The sequence below is a fragment of the Triticum aestivum genome, chromosome 2B (assembly GCF_018294505.1).
Source record: "Triticum aestivum cultivar Chinese Spring chromosome 2B, IWGSC CS RefSeq v2.1, whole genome shotgun sequence".
In the NCBI taxonomy this organism is placed as follows: domain Eukaryota; kingdom Viridiplantae; phylum Streptophyta; class Magnoliopsida; order Poales; family Poaceae; genus Triticum; species Triticum aestivum.
Window position 1 is genome coordinate 193,821,068 of NC_057798.1, and position 8,128 is coordinate 193,829,195.

Genomic DNA, 8,128 nt, shown 5'->3' on the forward strand with positions numbered 1-8,128 from the left:
AAAAAGATAAACATCACATGCAATCAATATAAGTGATATGATATGGTCATCATCATCTTGTGCTTGTGATCTCCATCTCCGAAGCACTGTCATGATCACCATCGTCACCGGCGCGACACCTTGATCTCCATCGTAGCATCGCTGTCGTCTCGCCAATCTTATGCTTCCACGACTATCACTACCGTTTAGTAATAAAGTAAAGCATTACATCGCGATTGCATTGCATACAATAAAGCGACAACCATATGGCTCCTGCCAGTTGCCGATAACTCGGTTACAAAACATGATCATCTCATACAATAAAATTCAGCATCATGCTTTGACCATATCACATCACAACATGCCCTGCAAAAACAAGTTAGACGTCCTCTACTTTGTTGTTGCTTGTTTTACGTGGCTGCTACGGGCTTAAGTAAGAACCAATCTCACCTACGCATCAAAACCACAACGATAGTTTGTCAAATAGACTCCGTTTTAACCTTCGCAAGGACCGGGCGTAGCCATACTTGGTTCAACTAAAGTTGGAGAGACAGTCGCCCGCAAGCCATCTCTGTGCAAAGCACGTCGAGGGAACCGGTCTCGTGTAAGCGTACACGTAAGGTTGGTCCGGGTCGTCTCGTCCAACAATACCGCCGAACCAAAGTATGACATGCTGGTAGGCAGTATGACTTGTATCGTCCACAACTCACTTGTGTTCTACTCGTGCATATAACATCAACATAAATAACCTAGGCTCGGATGCCACTGTTGGGTTTCGTAGTAATTTCCAAAATTTTCCTACGCACACACAGGATCATGTGATGCATAGCAAGGAGGGGAGAGTATTGTCTACGTACCCAACGCAGACCGACTGCGGAAGCGATGACACGACGTAGAGGAAGTAGTCGTACGTCTTCTTGATCCAACCGATCAAGTACCAAAACTACGGCACCTCCGAGTTCGAGCACACGTTCAACTCGATGACGATCCCCGGACTCCGATCCAGCAAAGTGTTGGGGAAGAGTTTCGTCAGCACGACGGCGTGGTGACGATCTTGATGACTACAGCAGCAGGGCTTCGCCTAAACTCCGCTACAGTATTATCGAGGAATATGGTGGCAGGGGGCACCGCACACGGCTAAGGAATTGATCACGTGGATCAACTTGTGTCAACTTGTGTGTTTAGAGGTGCCCCTGCCTCCGTATATAAAGGAGGAGAGGAGGGGAGGCTGGCCGGCCAAGGGGGGGAGGCGCAGGAGAGTCCTACTCCCTCTAGGAGTAGGATTCCCCCTCCAATCCTAGTCCAACTAGGATTCCTCGGAGGGGAAAAGAGGAGGAGGGGGCCGGCCACCTCTCCTAGTCCTAATAGGACTAGGGGAAGGGGGGGCGCGCAGCCCATCTAGGGCAGCCCCTTCTCTTTTCCACTAAGGCCCACTATGGCCCAAATAGCTCCCGGGGGGTTCCGGTAACCCTCTCGGTAACCCGGTAAAATCCCGATTTCACCCGGAACACTTCCGATATCCAAATATAGGCTTCCAATATATCAATATTTACGTCTCGACCATTTCGAGACTCCTCGTCATGTCCGTGATCACATCCGGGACTCCGAACAACCTTCGGTACATCAAAATTCATAAACTCATAATATAACTGTCATCGTAACCTTAAGCGTGCGGACCCTACGGGTTCGAGAACAATGTAGACATGACCGAGACACGTCTCCGGTCAATAACCAATAGCGGGACCTGGATGCCCATATTGGCTCCTACATATTCTACGAAGATCTTTATCGGTCAGACCGCATAACAACATACGTTGTTCCCTTTGTCATCGGTATGTTACTTGCCTGAGATTCGATCGTCGGTATCCAATACCTAGTTCAATCTCGTTACCGGCAAGTCTCTTTACTCATTCCGTAATACATCATCTCACAACTAACATATTAGTTGTAATGCTTGCAAGGCTTATGTGATGTATATTACCGAGAGGGCCCAGAGATACCTCTCCGACAATCGGAGTGACAAATCCTAATCTCGAAATACGCCAACCCAACATCGACCATTGGAGACACCTGTAGTACTCCTTTATAGTCACCCATTTACGTTGTGACGTTTGGTAGTACCCAAAGTGTTCCTCCGGTAAACGGGAGTTGCATAATCTCATAGTCATAGGAACATGTATAAGTCATGAAGAAAGCAATAGCAACATACTAAACGATCGGGTGCTAAGCTAATGGAATGGGTCATGTCAATCAGATCATTCTGCTAATGATGTGACCTCGTTAATCAAATAACAACTCATTGTTCATGGTTAGGAAACATAACCATCTTTGATTAACGAGCTAGTCAAGTAGAGGCATACTAGTGACACTTTGTTTGTCTATGTATTCACACATGTATTATGTTTCCGGTAAATACAATTCTAGCATGAATAATAAACATTTATCATGATTATAAGGAAATAAATAATAACTTTATTATTGCCTCTAGGGCATATTTCCTTCATGGAGCCCTCCGTGGAGTCGCGCAACCGTTACCCTTCGTGGGTTGAAGTCTCCATCAACGTGGATGTACGATAGCACCACCTATCGGAACCACGCCAAAAACATCTGTGTCTCCAATTGCGTTTGAATCCTCCAAACCCTTCCCTTTACTTTCTTGCAAGTTGCATGCTTTAATTTCCGCTGCCTATATACTCTTTGCATGCTTTCTTGAATAGTGTGATGATTGCTTGACTTGTCCTAAAGTAGCTAAAATCTGCCAAACTCTAAAATTGGGAAAAGGTTAAGTTTTTTATTGGTCAAGTAGTCTAATCACCCCCCTCTAGACATACTTCAAGGTCCTACAAGTGGTATCAGAGCTTTGGTCTCCATTTTCTTTGATTTCCATAGCTTTTGGTGGTCATAGCCTTGGTTTCACGACCTAGGAGAGTATGGCGTCTAGCGAGGGAAATTATCACTGTAGAGGTCCTTACTTTGATGGTACTAATTTTGCTAGTTGGAAGCATAAGATGAAAATGCATATTCTTGGACATAACCCCGCCGTTTGGGCAATTATTTGTATTGGCTTGCAAGGTGAATTCTTTGATGGGAGAGAACCGAACCGTGAAGCTAATGCGGAAGAATTGAAGATGCTGCAATACAACGCTCAAGCTTGTGATATCATCTTCAACGGATTGTGCCCCGAAGAATTCAACAAAATTAACCGTCTTGAGAATGCAAAGGAAATTTGGGATATTTTCATTGATATGCATGAAGGTACTGAATCCGTCAAGGAATCCAAGTTGGATGTGCTCCAAAGTCAGCTTGACAAGTTCAAAATGAAGGATGGTGAAGGTGTCGCTGAAATGTACTCTAGGCTTGCTCTTATCACAAATGAGATTGCCGGCTTAGGGAGTGAAGAGATGACCGACAAATTCATCATCAAGAAGATCCTAAGAGCATTGGATGGAAAGTATGATACCGTGTGCACATTGATCCAAATTATGCCAAACTACAAAGATCTCAAGCCAACGGAAGTCATTGGAAGAATTGTTGCTCATGAGATGTCACTCAAGGATAAGGAGGAACTTCACAACAAGTCAAGTGGTGCTTACAAAGCCTCAAGTGAAGCCCCCACATCATCAAGTGAGAAACAAACCTTCAATGAAGAATTGAGCTTAATGGTGAAGAACTTCAACAAATTCTACAAGAGTAGAAGCAAAAAAGAAGCTCCAAGTCAAGGTCTTACAATGACAAAAGATCTTCTAGTTGAGAGCGCAATTGCTACAATTGTGGGAGACCCGGACACTATTCCAATGAGTGTACGGCACCCTACAAAAGAAGAGAAGATTCTCCAAGAAGAAGAAGCAAAAGAGAAGAATCACCACCAAGAGAGAGGAGGAAGAGAGATGATCGTTATGAACGAAGACCCTCACGGAGAAGCAAGGATTCGGAAAGGAAGGACAAGTCATCAAGGAGCTACACAAAACGAAGACATCAAGCTCATGTTGGTGAATGGGTATCCGGATCCGACTCCGACAATCACTCAGAGAGAAGCTATCACTTCGACTCCGAATATACTCAAGATGAAGGTGTTGCCGGTCTAGCACTTGTGTCAACCAACTCCTACAACATATTTGATTCACCAAATGAAGGTGTTGGAATATGCTTCATGGCCAAAGGTCCAAAGGTAACACATCCTGAGTATGTTGATTTCAATAGTGATGAAGATGACTTGCTTGTGGATGATGATTTACTTGTTGACAACTCTAGTGATGAATACTATGATGAAACGTCAATTAATCATGCTAATCAAGATAAAACGAATGACAATGATAAGGAGAAGATTGAGCTTCTAACTAAAGAACTAAACACTCTTAAGTTGGCTCATGAAACTATCTTCGAAGATCATCGAGAACTTTTAAGGGCTCATGAGAAGTTACGCTTTGAAAAGCTCAATCTTTAGCAAGAGCATGAGTTCTTAAAAGCAATCAATGATGATCTCCGCAAGAAAAGTTCTTCTTACATTGCCAAGCGTTTACTCTTATCTACTTACATGCCTCAAGTCAAGTCTAGTAACAAGTACAAGAAAGATCATTCCTCTAGTAGTAACAATAATAATGTCAAATCCAATATTGTTGCTTCTAGTAGTTCTCTTGATTCCACTAATGATTCTCTTAGCCAAGTTACACTTGAGCAAGAAAATAGCTTATTGAAGGGAATTATAGAGAAAGGTGTTTACAAGATCCTTGCCGGGAGTAAGCAATTCGAGGAAATTGTACGCAAGCAAGGAAGGCACCGGAAGAATCAAGGTGTTGGTTTTGAACGAAAGCTCAATGCCAATGGAGTTGAGTGGGAAGAAGATCAATACCCCAAGACGAAGTTTGTTCCTCAACAAGAGAAGTATGATCCTACTTCCTTCAAGGGAACACAAGCTCAAGATGATCTTCCACCACAAGACCACAAGAACAAAGGCAAGGACAAGCTTCAAGAAGAGATTGATGCATTTGAAGAAGCACCTAAAGCCTCGTTCAAGTGGGTCCCCAAGACTACGTCAAGTTCTACTTCATCAAGTACAACTACAACTCCAAGGATTCCCATCAAGATGATGTGGATCCTGAATAAGAAGAACTAAAGATTTCTTGAGAGTGACTCCGCCAACATTCTTCACTCATATCATTATGGCAAGAACAAGTGCAATCAACTTCCACATCTTGCACTAGTTCAAGGAGTCACAAAGCCTCATGTTGGTAAGGAAAGGGACAAGGTAACCTAATGATTTCATGGACATCATCTTGTGTATGCATCACTCTATGTCTATGGATATTCTTGTTTGCTCCTTGTGGGACTAACCCATGTAGGTAAGTTGAAAGTGCAACTCACTCCAAGGGATTGCTCCAAATGATCTACATCAGCATTGAGCATCCACATATTCAACACCTACATGAAGTCATCATCGACAAAACCCAAGGTTAGTTCATCCCTCTAAGGGGGGATCTCACATCTAGGGGGAGCTTAACTCTAAGAATTGAGTCAAAGCAACTCTAATGGTGTGAACACATCAATGCGTTATGTAAAATTGGTAACCCCACTTGAGCTTAAACGATGAGTATGACCTATGATCAAATGTTCTCATTTGACTCCTAAGTCAATATACTCATATATAGATGACCTAGTCATCGCCAATTGCTTGATAGATGCTAGAATTGGTTGTGCATGATTTGCCACATATTTCATTTGGCATTTTATTGTGTGAGCATGTTGGTGCATATTTTACTCATTCAAGGACATCCACTTGTTGTTTTGATTGTTTGGGTTCTTTTCTTTTTGCCAAGTGGATGGACAAGAATGCCTAAGAACCTTCTTTAGCTATCTATGCTTTCCTCATCTCAACCTCTATCCATGCTACATCACAAAATTTGATCAAGTCAGATTTGAACCACTCTGTGTGAGGAGCACTCGGAGTCCCCGACTCGTCATAGACTTAAACTTCCAAAACCTCTTTGTGACTCTCGGTCTGACCGATTCCTCCATTTCGGTCCTACCGAGATCATTAAGTTGATCTGAGTTTTCAATCTCGGTGCAATCGATTTGAACTTTTCGGTCACAGCGATTTGCTATAACTGAACACAGTTATGCATCTCGGTGCCACCGAGTTGTTCCACTCGGTCACACCGACAGGGTCGGGCTATATATAGTCACGGGAAAAATTTTGGAAATTTCTCTGAAACCCTTTGCCCGTGCAATAGCTCGCTCTTCCATCGAAGGTCTACGGATTGTCTCCTCATCGCCAGCAGCCTCCAGTAGCTGGTCTCCGCCGCCGTCAACGGATTTCGCCCCCGCTGTTGCCGCCTTAGCGAGTCCACCGCGAAGCTAGGGTATGGACTCAATCTTTGTGCTATCCACGTCTGATTCCTAGCACATTGTATTATTATGGATTCTTGCCACGATTGAAACACTCCTATCCAACCAAAGTAGTTCGTAGATTAGATGAGGTTCAAATTTTTAGGGTTAGGTTTCCGCCGAAACCATCTCGGACCCACCGGGTTGAAAAACTCGGTCTCACCGATTTGGCTTATGCCATTGCACTAGTGACTCTCGGTTCGACCGAGAATTACTAATCGGTGCGACCGGTTTTAGGATTCTGTGAAACCCTAGCAGTCTCGGTGCCACCGAACTGTGACTCGGTCCAACTGAGATCATCAGTTTAGTTTCCAAAACTGCTTCGGTATCACCGAGTTTGAAAATCGGTTGATCCGAAATGCTTTCTATGGAAAACTAAAACTGAATTTTTGAATCATTCTCTTGCAAAAATCTCTGCATTTTGTGATGCTCATCCATTCTATCTCATCTATAACACTTCACAGGGTCAGCAGTCAGCTTTTGCAGCATGTCAGACCAGAGTGACAGCCAGAACAGGTCAGAAGAGCAGATTGACATGAGCAAGGGCACTAGTCCCTCAAGCTCTACAGATGAAGGGAGTAGAAGCACTCCTAGCAACCTGCCCAAGGTTGCTACCAGGCAAAGGAGGAAGAGAACATCAGACTCAGAGGATGAGGACTATAAAGCTGAAGAAGATGAGGCTACTTCCAAGAAAGTAGTGCTCAAGAAGGAATATGGCTCTGCACATGGCACAAAGCCTGGTCTGAAAAAGAAAGTTCCTGCCAAGAGGACACCAATGCCCAAAGTCAGAGGATCCACTCAAGTTCCAAAACAGACTGAACCCAAAGAGGCACCTGAGAAGAAAGTCACTTCTTCCAAACCCAAGAAAGTCCCCATTGGAGAGACTATGAAGTTCACCATAGAATCAGAGGATGAAGGTGCTCAAGATAAGAAGAAGAAGAGAGCAAGAACCACAACTGCCCAGGTTCTTGGAAATCCCTCTATGAGAAGAGATTCTGAAGAAGAGGAAGAGGTTGCTGCACCAGCACCTAAGGCACCAAAGCTTATGGGCGATGCTATAAGATCAGGGGCTGCAACATCTAAGCCCAAGGAAGCACCCAAAGCTGCCTCCAAGGCCAAGCAAGTATGAAAGAGGAATACTGGGAGTATTCCAGCTACTGAGAAGAACAAGGCCCTAGTGCCAAATGTTGCTGAAGAAGAAGATGAAGAAGGACAGGTCCTAAGGAAGCTCAAGCCCAAGATACCAGACCACAATGATGCCCATCCTGTGGCTGAGGACATGAGGATCAGGAAGGATTTAGGGTTGAGGCTATGGAGGATGGAAGATCCATATGCATCAAGGAGAAGAACTGCTGTTGACTACAGGTTCCATACAAAGGAACAGCAAGACTTCTATGAGACAATTCTGTTGGATAAGAAGCCTATAGTTGGTGACATGAGGTGGGTCGACTGGACCTACATCAAGGACAATGAAGAGCACTATCCTGGAGTGCAAGACAGCTTTGTTGCTTGTGGAATTGCTGATTTTGTTGGACAAAAGTTCACCCACTGGAATGATGAACTTATCATGCAATTCTACTCCACATCACACTTTTACCCACATGGAAGAATTGTTTGGATGTTTGAAGGTAGAAGGTACCAGTCCACTGTTAAAGAATGGGCAAGTCTGATAAATGCCCCTAAAGAAAATGAGGTTGACCTGGATATCTATGCAAAGAAGAAGATGGATAACAATTCCATGGCTCACATGTACAAGGAAATCCCAGAC